Here is a 12,976-nt window from a genome sequence, read left to right as displayed (position 1 = left end):
TCGGTGAAGAAATGTAATTTGAAGAATGAATTGAATGAAATGTACATATTGATTTATTGATGTACATAATTTTACATCTAAAAAAATAAAATAAAGACAATTTTTTTATATCTTTCATAAAATGTTCACGAATCTCTGCATTTTTAGACTGATGTGCTTCAAAAAGCTTGATCTGAAATACAAAATAAATATTTTTCTACATATGTGCTATTTATCGGCAAGTTTTCCATTCTATTTATTCTCAAAATTGTTTCACCGAACCGTCAAAATGAATAAATCTCTTAATTTCTAAAATCAGATGCACACATGTTTTATACAATTTTGTTTTTGTTATATGTGTAATGAATTATTGTTGACTTGTTAAGGCGAGTTGTAACATTATTGCTCGTTCGTCGAGAGTAATCCGCTAACTTCTCCTCCTTGTAGAAATTCCCGCTAAGTATTTCTAACGACCGTAGCGAGCACTGATGCGAGTTCATTAGCGTGTACCCTAACGGGAGTAAGATGCAAGTAAACGTAAAATGTATCTAACGTATAGAAAAAAAGCATATTTCCTCTCTCTCTCTCTCTCTCTCTCTCTCTCTCTCTCTCTCTCTCTCTCTCTCTTTCTCTCTTTCTCTTTCTCTTTCTCTTTCTCTTTCTCTTTCTCTCTTTCTCTCTTTCTCAATAATCACGCGACGCATTTCGCGAACGCATAGCGACGCTTCGATTAACTCGATTAATTCGGAACAAGAATAACGCGGATGCGCCACGTTAATCCCCGCCTCGACGATTACGATATACCATTGTTAATTACTTCTGTAATATAATGCAACGCGTTTGTAAATAAATCTCGATCCGAATTAAGCAATATTGTCCCCGCTCCACCCCTCAAACTCCTCGCATTTTCCAAACATAATTATTTAGTTTAGGAGCACAAGCAGAGGCTTTCTTTTTCTCTTGTTAGTACAGTTTTTTTACGCCTCGATGTACATTTGAGTCAAGCTAGATATTCGCAGTCATTTTTGTACGCTCGCAACCTTATCAAACGTCAAATATTAGCGGACAGCCTAAAAGTCTACGTCTGAAAGACTCAGCTTATCGCGAGGCTAATATCGCGCGAGTGAATACGAGCGTACGCGCTTTGCACCACTCTCGTAGTTTTCTAAGGAAAGCCGCGAAATTAATCGAAGAGGCGGCGGGGAGGAGGGTGACGACGAGGGAAAATCTCGAGGGCAATGTGGAGTTTCCTCCGTGCCCCCCCCCCCGTCGCCACCCTCCTCTCTCTCCCCGCCGGGTCTACACGGGGCGGCTCGTCGTGTTTTATTTCTGATAGCGACGCCTCCGTCGCCGCCACGGGGACATTATCGCCACCGCGAAGGACCCTTTCTTCCCCCATAAAGGCAATCATGCTTTCTCCGCGGTGAGATAACGGCGAGAATGGCGGCCGGGAGACGTTTTCCACACCGTGGCGGCACGTTCCCTCCCTGTGCCACGACAATCAGTAAGAATTCTTCGCCGCGTTCGCGATCGATTTCGCGAGAAACGAAAATTCAAGTCGATACGCGTATAGATTCTTAAAGCAATTTCAAATAAAAACCATTCTGAGGCGATTTAACTTCGAAACCTATAATTTAAATTTACGTATTTATTTTTTTTATTAAAAATTGAATATTTTCTCTGAATGTCTACTCAGGATCTATCCAACTCTATTCAAAATCCACTCTAGTCCTGTTTAGGATGGAATATGATTCGCGGATGGCGAGATTCCGTGCGCTTTCGCGAATAACGCCCCATCAGATTGTTCGAAGACGACAACGACGACGACGACGGCGGGGGGAGCTGGTAAGTTTTACGGGTGGCGTACAAAGACGAAGGAAAGAGGACGAGCGGGTGGGAGAGTGCGGCAACGACTATCCTCTGACCAGGGAAGTCTACGCGCCGCACTCCATTAGTATGCGCGAAAGCGCGTCGCGCTCGATTGTGGCGGGTATTGTCGCCGAAGAATGTCCTCGTTGCGCGGAGCTCCTCGCGACTCCGGACGGTTCCCTTCGGTAAAGAGACGAAAGCGAGAATTCGAGTATGAAATGTAATCACTCTCCGAGAAAGTGAGCGCCGAGAGAGAGAAATCCCGAACCGCCACGGTTCATCCAGCAGCGCGGCTGGAAAAGGACGAGTGACAACGCTACGTGTCGATAGACGCGTGGGTGTCTCAGGAGTAACATTGTCTTCCTGACTCCCGTGTCGTCGTTGCGTCGGCGTCGCCCCGCAATTGAATTTTACGTCAACGTTACCGCCGGGGCACGCGAGAAGCTTCATTTAGCCTGGAATTAGCCCGGAGCACAATCCACTAATCCTCGCCCAACACGAGCGCGCGATTCAGATTTTAAATGATCCCTTTAGCCGCGCAGTACCTAAAATTTCCACGGAGATAAGGCGACGGTAAAATCTGTCTCGCCATTTTACCGAAATTAGCCGGGAACACAGGATCTCTTTGGGAGATTCCCGCGTCCGACGGGGGTAGGAGGGGTGGGACGGACGTTTTAATTGCGTCGCTCGTCCGCGCTCGGCGATATCAGCCGCGCTTTTATGCGCGACGCAAAAAGAGGAGGCGCGATCGTTTGATTGCGGAAAATGACGGGCGGCGGTGGGCGCGAGTGGAAGTTTTGAGTGGGCGTCGGTCCCGGCAGACAATGAGGCATTCAGGCGCGGCATTGTGCCGGCCGACAACTGCGTTACCCTAGACAAACCCGAAATCACCGGCGCTATCGCCGCTCCAGATCCGATTATGTGAATAATAAAAAGCGTGATGACAGAGCGTGAGCGGGAGAAAGAAAGAGTGAGAGAAGGGGGGTGGAGAACGAGAGATAGGGGTGGGCGCGCTAAAGGTTAATAATAGCGATGCCGCGTGGCTGACGCTTCCCTTATCGTCTTACAATAAACATCGTATCTCGTATATTCTTTTTAGATCGCGCCGCGAGATACGTGTGAACGTTTCTCCGACAAATTTGTAATTAACTTAAATTAAAAACTTCCCGGAAATGTACTATCAATAAGTGATATTAAAAAGTCTCTAGCGATATTAAAAATCGAAAATAAAAATGTTTACGGCTATTTGCAATATTCTAATTTTCGACATATTTTATTGTCTCAGCGGTCGGACGAGATTGAACTACGAAGAGTACGATATCGTTGTCCGTTTGCCTGAACCTCAGCTCGCGAACGATTAGCGGTGTTTGAATTGATAAGTACTTTACGCGCGGCTCATGCCATCTCGTCCCGTTCGCGAGAACGGCCATGAGCGACGCGTAATTATGCATTAGGGGAAAGGGATCGTCAAGTCCGCCCGAAGTTGGCGAACTTGGTTAATTAGGAACGGTAGTCAGACGCTGCCTGCCATTGTCCGGCGCTGTTGACTTCCGGCCTTCACGCCCGTCTCTGTCTCACCTCTCCGACCCCTTGCCGTCCTTCCCCTCCCCCTTCTCTGCCCCCGGCGCGTCCCCTTTCCCTCCCCGTCCCCGTTTACGGAGGGGCCGAGAGCTGATTGTTTCATTGTTTCCGACCCCACTGTCAAATGCCACCGGCCTGAATGGGGTTATTGTTGTTTCAGGCCGCGGCGCAGACAATTCTCGAGGTTTTCAGGGTGCGCGCTAAGGCCGACATCCGAAGCGCAACTTTCACCACCGCTCTCTCGCCCCCTCCCCCCTCCTCCCTCCTCTCCGCTAGCTATACGCGCGATATTTTCATTAGGGACGATACGTATAGTTATTATTTTTTCGTGGTTTTCTTAGGGCGGGATTGAATGGCAGCCGACCCTAAGAATGTCCTGCGGTATCTGAAGGCGATGGGACTTTTGTTTTTTTAATTTCCATCACACTCTTACAAGTGACGCGAGCATCAGCGAACAATATAATCGAGCATCAGCAAATTTGGTCAATGAATAATTTTGAATCGAAGAAAACAATCATCGATTTGAGAAGCAAATATACAATTTGAAATTTATAACACGAGGTGTTTTTTTTTTTTTAAATAAAATACTTATTAGATATCGATGTGAGTCTTCAGGTATAAATTTTGATACGAAAGCTGCAATGATTCTGAAATTTAATGATTATTCAGGCAATCGTTCGTCGTTGCGCCATTGAACCTAGAACGGGAACAGTTTCTGGACATCCGGCGCGCGTAACGAAAATCCCGGCCAGTTGAACGTTTTAAAACGGTGAGTCCAGTGCACCGCAAGGATAAACATACGAAAGGATCCGGGACGGCTGTTCGTCTTCGCCCGGCATTCCTGAACGTCGTTCCGCCCCGTGTTGCCGTTGCTCTACAGGAGTCGTTTCGCCCCGAAAGGAGAGAGAGCGGGACCGGTAAAATACTGACCGGGGCAACATTTCACGGACGGATCGCGTCCGTGACCGGGGCGACGCGATACGATCGTCGCATTTCCCGTGGACGCTCATATATAAGGCGAACTTATGCCGAGCGTAAATTCCCGGGGCCACGGAGGCCGCTATCTTATCGCGGCCGCGGTTTGCAAGGCGCCGATAGAGACCATGCCCAGACATTATGCGAGATTGAAAAACCTGAGAGGCTTCTTTCGACCGCGCGTCGAACTTCCGGTCAACGACGGCGGCAGCGACCGGCGAACGGTCGCTCCTCGAACTCTCTCTCGAGGGTCGTGAGATCGAATTCGCGGATAAGTCATCTCCGCGGAGGAAAAGTCAGGGGAGATCGGTGAGATCGCTATTTTATTTTGCATAAAGAATTTTTCCCTCCTCGCGCTTTCCCAGTTCTGTCGAGAAATGTAAATTTCTATATAAGTTAAGTCAGATCGTGTACCGACAGAATGGTTTACATCGAGGAATTTTGAATGGTAAAAGGTTCAGAGTTAGCTAATGTTTGGAAAATATCATAAAATAAAATTACATGAATAATAATACATAAATATAGAAAAATTAATAAACAATTTAATAAATAAACACAACAATTTCAAAAACATAATAATAATAAAATACAACATATGTATGTATGAGCATGTTGATTCGTATTGAATTTAAATGGAGATCTTCATGCAAGAAGAGAAATAGTTGCCAAGAATCGCGTGTCTACCAAACTCGTCAAAAACTCTCTCCATCTTCGAGACAGATTCTTCGACATCTCGCAAGTTAAGAACGACGCTACGATCGCAAATAAAAAAAAGAGAAAGAGAAGGAAGAGAGTTGAGCAGAAGAAAGCGAAGAGGGGAAGTCCATTCGCGAGACACTTTATCACGATTTAACGCCATAAAAGTCGAATAAGGTCCGAGATGCCGCGTGATGCCCCGGCGCTACCTCCCCGCGGATAGGAAACAAAATGTCGTAAAATATCGAGAAAGCGCGACGTCGCGTCGTCCCGCTGCCTCTTTTCTACCACATCCCGGGTGACCGGGGGGCAACCGGGAAAGGTGACGGGGGAGGGCAGAGACGTCCCAGTAAATACAAATAAAAATGGAAAGCCGGCCGTAATGGCCGGTGGAAAGCATGACGCATACCTATATAGCCGCGGCTGTTTCAAATTGATATTTCGAAAGTGCCTCCCCATGCACACCCCCTACCCTCCGTGCCGCGAGCACACGCATCAGGGACACATTCATATACACGTATACGTTCTTTATCACGATTGCTCGCCTTCTCACGCCTTTCGCATCCTTCGTCGAATGATACTACGACATCTCTACCACTACACTCCTGCTCTTCGCAGTGTTTTCCGGACTCGGATACTTTTTTTCCTTCTTATTTTCCTTCCTTTTCTTCTTATCCATTTTCTTCGACTTCCTCCTCTTTCACCCCTTCTCTTCGTCTTTTCTCATCTTTCGTGCTTGTGTTTTTCTCTTTTTCTTTTTTTCCCCACATTCTTTCTTTTTTTATTCTTTGTTTCCTTATGTGTTTCTTTTCCTTTTAATTTCACTTCTTCAAGTTTTATTTTTGTACTTTCCTTTTTTCTTATTCTTCTTGTTTTCCTTACATCAATTTCTTCTTTCTTTATTCCTTATTCCTTTACCTTCTTCTCTTCTCTTTAACTTTATTTTTCATATTTTCCTGTTATCTTTTATTTTTTCCTTTTCCTTTGCTTCTCTTCAACATTGCTTTCTTCATTTTTTTAAATCTCTTCTTTTCTCTCGTTCATTCTTTTTATCTTATACTTTGCTTTTTCCTCGCAAATTTTTCTCTCTCTTTGACCTCTCCACAACTTTTTGTATATATTTTTCTCATTTTTCATCTTCTCTTCCTTCCTTCTTCTCTCTAACGCATCTATCAAGGTCTACGGCCTGGCCGAGCGTAGTATGGAAAATAGATTTTTATTTCCTTTCGCCGATCCTCACCACTTTTCTGAGCTTATCACACACCGCTTCGGAACCGGATGGGCAATTTCTTCGCCGACCGCGAATATTGGGCCACTGTTCTTTAGAATTCTGCATGAGCATCAATAACAATTCCACGCGGCTTCGACGATTCAAGAATTCAAAAAATTTCAAACCTTCAAGATGCATGTCGTCTCACAAGCCACACCCCTCACACACGTGTCGTTTCACGTGTAACACGTGCGGCGCAATTGTGTGTATATGTGTGCGTGTACGTGGGTAGTTTTCATATATTATATGGTATGTGGTCGCATTGATATCCGCGCGCGTGTAAATTATTTTTCACGTAACAGCGAGCCCCGATACAGGCTTAGGAATCCATGCGCCACCGGATATGCATCCGAGGTAAATATAATGCACTTCTCCCCCCTCCCCCTCTCCCCCTTGCTACCCTATCTCCTCTCTTTCTCTCTCTCCCTTTTCTCTTCCCCTTTCTCTTTTTTCTCTGCTCTCGCCATTTTCGAGCGCGACAAAGGGAGGATTTGTCGCGAGGCGAAGCTCGACAAAACCTTACACCCACCCTCCCCGTCACGGGCGACGCCTCGCCGAGCTTTCAGAATATGTTATAAACGCGTGCGTGCACGTGCGATTCGTCAACGGTGTAACGCCGTTCCGCGAGCTGCCATTGTCGTCGCGGCGGATTTCGTGTTTCGTCGATTTTGTGTCATCGATCCGCCCGACGCGACGCGCGAAAGAAAATTCAAGGGGGCCGTATCTACAGTTAAATGCCCTTACCCCCCTAGTCTTTTTTATCATGAACGGTGCAATCCATTTATTTCTATTCTGTTGATGTGAAATTCATTGAAACGAAAATTTGCAACGTTTATTACGTGTCGATAGATAAATAGAACACAATAGCGATATTTTGTCTTTAGAGCACAGTGCTGTATTATGACCGGTCGAGAATCGAGGGTGTCCAGGCAACGTCGTCGTCGTCGTTGTCATCGCCGACGAGAAGCGTCCTCTGCTAAGCTGATTCGCGGCAATTAATCTGCCTGCAAACGAGAGCATTTTCATTTTCGCTGATGCCCACCCTCGCAGACCAGCAGAATAATAATCCATCTTAAATAACCCGCGGGCTGAAGAAGAGACGCTCTCGAGAGCAGAGAGGTAGCACTGCCTCGTCTAAACGCCAGGCGGACGCCTGGAGTAATCTCGACGAAGGATTCAATTACCGGGTGCGAGAGCGGGCGAGATTTAAAAACAGAAATTATGCTCGTATTAGTGCGCGATCTTACGCCCCCTTCCGCGAAGGGGGGCTGTTCTCCGGCTCGGGGTCTCCTGCGACTCTCTTTCCGGAAATCGTTCCTGAAGAACGTTGTTAAGTGTCTTCTAGAGAATCAAGTAAGTATATTTGTGATTTCTATTGGATACTTTATAGCAATCTATTTTCAATTCGCCTTTTTATCTGTAACCCCTTCTTGATCAGCAAATTCAATTTGGTTCTTAATTGTCTAAAATTGTTAATTTATCATATCCTATCCGGGCCTAGATCGCACGCAATTAACGACTCACCGCCACCCAAACTGTGTCAGATAGTTTGCAAAGTTAAACCAAAGTGATTCACGTGTATGTGTATGTGTAGGAAGGTAATAATGCGCGTGATCTCGTGGAGTCTTCTGAGTTCGTTTATTAAATTTCGTTCACAGCCTTAACAGCCGATCAGTTTCATTATTTAACATGGATCATGCACATAAATTCTGCACTGCATTAAAAATATTCTCGAATACAATTCTACAATACTTGTAGGATATTCGATTCATTTATTGTCTCACTTCTACGAGCTGTATTTTAATAAAAGGCTCTTGAACAATTTTAGGAACAATTTTGCTTCAATAGAGATATTTATTGCACTCCGTCACTTTAACTCTATTTAAGATCCAACAGCCTAAGAACTTAACTCAATTACATTTGACTTTATCTTCGTCTACCTCGACTAATTAACCTATTTTCCCGCTCCTCCTTCTTGTCATCTTATTCTTATTTCCAAGGAACGGGAAACTAAAAAAAACTGACGCTTGTTTTCCGACACAATGGTCATGTTCGATCATTTCAGGACATTCGCCAACAATTGGCCGCGCATTACACAATTATTTCTCCCATTCTCAGCGTGGGGATGTAAAAGGGGCGCTTATCAGCGGAGAGGGACGTGCAAAATGCAGGAGAACGAAGTCCGGAGTGGTTTGAATACAAATAGAGCGGCGGGGTGGAAGTGTTTCTCCCGATATGGGTGGCGGCAACGGTGGTGGTGGTGGTGGTACGCGAAGTATAACCGGGGAGAAGTTGATATACCTTTGAAGAAGGGGACACGGGACCTTTGAGGGGCTTATCCGCACGTCTGCCTCCGAATAGCACTCGCGGATCCGAATCACATCGCCCGTGCCCGTGTCCTCTTAGACCCGGTCGGACGTGCGGACCGGGCAGGCAAATCATTTCCCGTGCGGGGGAAAAAAAGGGACGCGCTTAATCCGAATGGAAATCTCCTTCCCCCTTCCCCCATGTCCGTCCTTTCGATACTTTCTCGAACTAATAATTCAACCTCGTTCTGTCTTTATTGGAAGCGAAATTTTCAAATTTCCTTGTTCACCAATCGTACTTATGACAAATAGTCTTAAGAAGAGTTTTAAGGTCAGACCTCGATCAAGTTTTAAATTCAAAACTTAAAACGTAAGTCTCGTCGAGTTTTTCTGCTTCCTACAGATTTCGATCCTTAATAGGCAATCTTACAATTAGATGGTCTCATATTTTTGTTGCAATTGGTTCCAGAATTGGTCACAGATGAATGCAGGCTAGTTAGAACCCCAAGAAGAACAAAAAGTCAAAGTTATGTCAATTTAACTTTTCTGTTTCCCTGGGAACGTATCGATGAACATAATGTCGTACAAAAATTAGGCTCAACGTTTGAAGTTCTTTTGAAGATTCTTCTTAGATCGAATATGCATTCTCTAGATCCAAACTCGGCACTTCTAGCGTCGAGTCCGCCGAGTTCCGATATTGAACTCCCGCGCTCTGTAGCGAATTGTAGCAGCGCGCTACCATCGAGATCGGTAGACAGAGACGCGGGGATCCCCGGCCTCGGCTTGGGAATGGGATAGGACTGGAGCGTGAAGAGCCCGTTATTGTGGGCGCTGGCGCGCGTCATTTGATCTGGCACAGTAGGAGGAAGAGCCGCGGTTGTGTGGGCACCATTTCCCGGTGACGCAGTGGTGACGGCGAACGTCACCGTCCCCCTCTCTCCCTCTCTCTCTCTCTCTCTCTCTCTCTCTCTCTCTCTCTTTCTCTCTCTCTCCCCCTCTGACCTCACCTAGAACGCCCCCGACGCCACGCCGCGTCGACCAGGGGGGGAGGAAGGGAGCGTCAAAGTTGCGCAACCCTCCACCGACAGGCAGGCTGGAATTTACCCCGCAGGCCGGCCAACCTAATGGAAACAAGAAATTGCGGCAAACTGCGTTACCCACGCCTCGACGCCCTGGAAATATCGCACCAACGACGCCGGGCTTTCGAGGCGAGGGGTTCGCCGTTGACGGCGCGGGGCGCCTCGCCTCGCCTCGCCTCATCTCGGGGTTCTCAAAGAGACGCCTCGGTGGATACCTCGGCGGGTCACATCGAGGGTCGCCAAGGGTCGCCGAGGGTCGCCCTAAGTGACGCAAATTGTTTGTGCAGCAATTGCTTGCGCGTTACATCCTTACGCGGAACAATCTCCAAACTGCAATATCTCGGGGGGACATGTCTAATAGAGATATTAGAAATGAAAAATGCTCTATAAACGGTTGAAATTGATGACAGATAAACTAAAAGATAACGGGAAACTAAAACTCATCCTATAGAGTTTTACATTAAATATATAGAATTATTAAAAAAAAAAAACGAATGGTCAAACTATATCGAACTATCGCGTAAGGAAATAGAGGGGAAGAGCAACGTCGGGATGCGCTTTATGAGACGCCCAGAGATACCTAAACGTAGAAACGGGTCAGCCGTGGAATAGGAAGAGCGTAGCAATCGCGCGTGTTTACTTAACATCTCTGATAATCGAGTTATCGTTCGCTTGGCGCTGCTTTCTTTCCATTCGATTCGACGATTGTGGAGAAACGCGCGGCGATACTTTCGAGAGACCGAGCACTCCCGGTGCAATTTATCGCGGCGGGCAGTGGGCACTCAAGGGAATTTCGCGTGTTTGCGAACGTCGTTTCGCTCGCTAACTAACGAGTTCGGCTCTCGGTCGGTGTGCCGATGTATCCGAGAATGTAATCACGAGCGTAATTGATATATTATTTTCTCTGGATACAATGAACGAACAGAGAGAAGTTACTGTCGCTCGTAGCTGATCGAGTTCACTCGCACGTGGTATCTATCAATATTGATCGAATAATTCTTACAGATTAAAGTTTAAACGCGTAAATAAATAACGAAAGGTTCTGTCTTACCTTTAAGTAGGATTCCTTATTTAATAGGCTTTTTATCATTATTGATGCTCAACTTTCTAGGGGACGCGTAAAAATTTGAAACGTAAAAAGGCGCGAAGGGTGTAATATACACTCCACGTTATTTATGCTATAAATATTAAACTAATTAATATTTTTTTGTTTTCTGTTTACAGGATATTCAGCTATTTGCCGATTTTTTGAGGGGAAAAGATAACAATTTTATTGTAAGTTTTAATGAAGAAAGAATATGTCATTAGTGGCATGTTTAATTAACATTGTATTATATTAAGTATAATGTTATACTTAATTATACAATGGCAATTAACATGGTAATTTAACATTAATATTTAACGTCAATATATCAAAATAAGGCAAATCATTAAAATTTAATAAACTATGTCCAGTTTTGACAATCTACCGGCCAGACATCGTCATCAAGACGTCGATCGCCGGTCGTTCCGTCGAATGATAGCCGCTTGGCTTAGCCGCGCCGAAACAATCCGTTTAGGCCGACAATCTCGTTCACAATTACGAAGTTTGTTGCGCCCGGCGCAAAATCCGCCGTGGGTGGCGCGGGGTGGCCGGCGACAGGAGAATCGGCGGGGCCGGGGCAGAACAAGGAGGCAAAATCCATCTGGTGATTTCACAGGCAATTATGCCGCGTCGCCGTGGACGGGCGCGGGTGGCTTACTCTTATTTAACGCCAATGTGGGCGCGCGGCGCACGCCTCGCCGACCACCGGCACCAATCGCTCGCTTGCCCGACCGCCATCCCATTTGCGCGAAATTGTCAATGATAGAATGGCACGAGAGATCGAAAACCCCCGTATTCAGCGATCTCTCTCCCTGCGGCATTCTTCTCCTTTTTTTCTCTTTCGATCTCTTCGTTTCTCGTCTCATCTCTTTCCGACCCAAAAACCGACCGTGCGACTTGAATTTCTTCTTTTATCAGCTTATCGCCGCTACAAGGAATTTTCGCGTACAAATCGTCCGTTTCTAGATTTCGAAGGAACTTATGTGTGATATCTGAAGTTTACAGAACAAAGTGACGTTCCTTGGTTTCAAGAGATATTCAAAGATATATTCTGGAGTTCCAATCTACCCTCTGAAACTATGTTTGCCTAATGATACGTCGAAAACCGTCGAAGATATACATTTCTTTTTTGTTTAGTAAGACTATAAAATTTCAACACAAAACACTGTTCGATTATCGTTGATTTGACTTTATAATCTAACAACTAGATATCTCGAAAAAGTCTGTCCTTTTTAGATCTATGTAACTCTACAATTGGGAGATAGATAAAATCATAGAAATATCCGTCACCGCGGAGACAATTTTCTGTCTGTCCCATTTTGAAAATTAACAATCGGGATTTTCGTCGCAACTTGCGATAACTCTTGGATTTAATATCAACGCGCTCGAGTTGTGAGATTACATCGTGGCGGAATCGCGACATGTTTCTTGTCAAGTCCTCGTAATTTCGCGTGCGAGTTGTCGCCGTCTGTCGTTATGACGCCGCAGAATTGCGCCTGAGGTAATCGCGACAGCCCCCCGAAGAAGCTCCTCTTTTTGCTATCACGCGAAACTTTTTTGCGTAGCGCGTGGCTTCTCCGCGCAATAAGGGACCCAAAGCGAACGCAGGCAAACTCCCCCCTGCCCCCCTGCCCCCCCACGATTATTCTCGAAAGAATTGGCCTGGAAATCATCGTTGTATTGTAGCGATTCCTTCAAACACAAATTTTCTTTCGCACAAGAAGAATCTCATTTTCCCTCACCAAGTTGTCGAAGGGTGCCAATATTATTCCGCTAATCGGACTTTCGAACGCTTTCATTAGACTCTAAACAATTGTTATTCTCTGTGATTTAGTTTACATAATTCTCAAAATGTCGTTACCGTTTATTGTTGCTCGTCTCTTTGCCTGAAATTCAAATCTTTTGAGTAACCACACTTTACACTTCTCTGTCTCAAGCGTTATATTTTCTAGTGAAGCTGTGATAGAAGACGCTGTTATAAAAGAAGAATGCCGATCCTCGAGATTACCGTCCGTTTCCAATATGGCCAGCCGACACTTCGCCTCGGGTCCTCACTTCTTACCTAAATAACAGCCTATTTCCTTTATACCCCTGCGCCTACACACACACACACACACACACACCTCCCCTACTACAG

This window comes from Temnothorax curvispinosus, unplaced genomic scaffold, assembly GCF_003070985.1.
Source record: "Temnothorax curvispinosus isolate PA1 unplaced genomic scaffold, ASM307098v1 QBEX01001405.1, whole genome shotgun sequence".
Taxonomy (NCBI): Eukaryota; Metazoa; Arthropoda; class Insecta; order Hymenoptera; family Formicidae; genus Temnothorax; species Temnothorax curvispinosus.
This window is presented reverse-complemented; position numbering follows the sequence as displayed.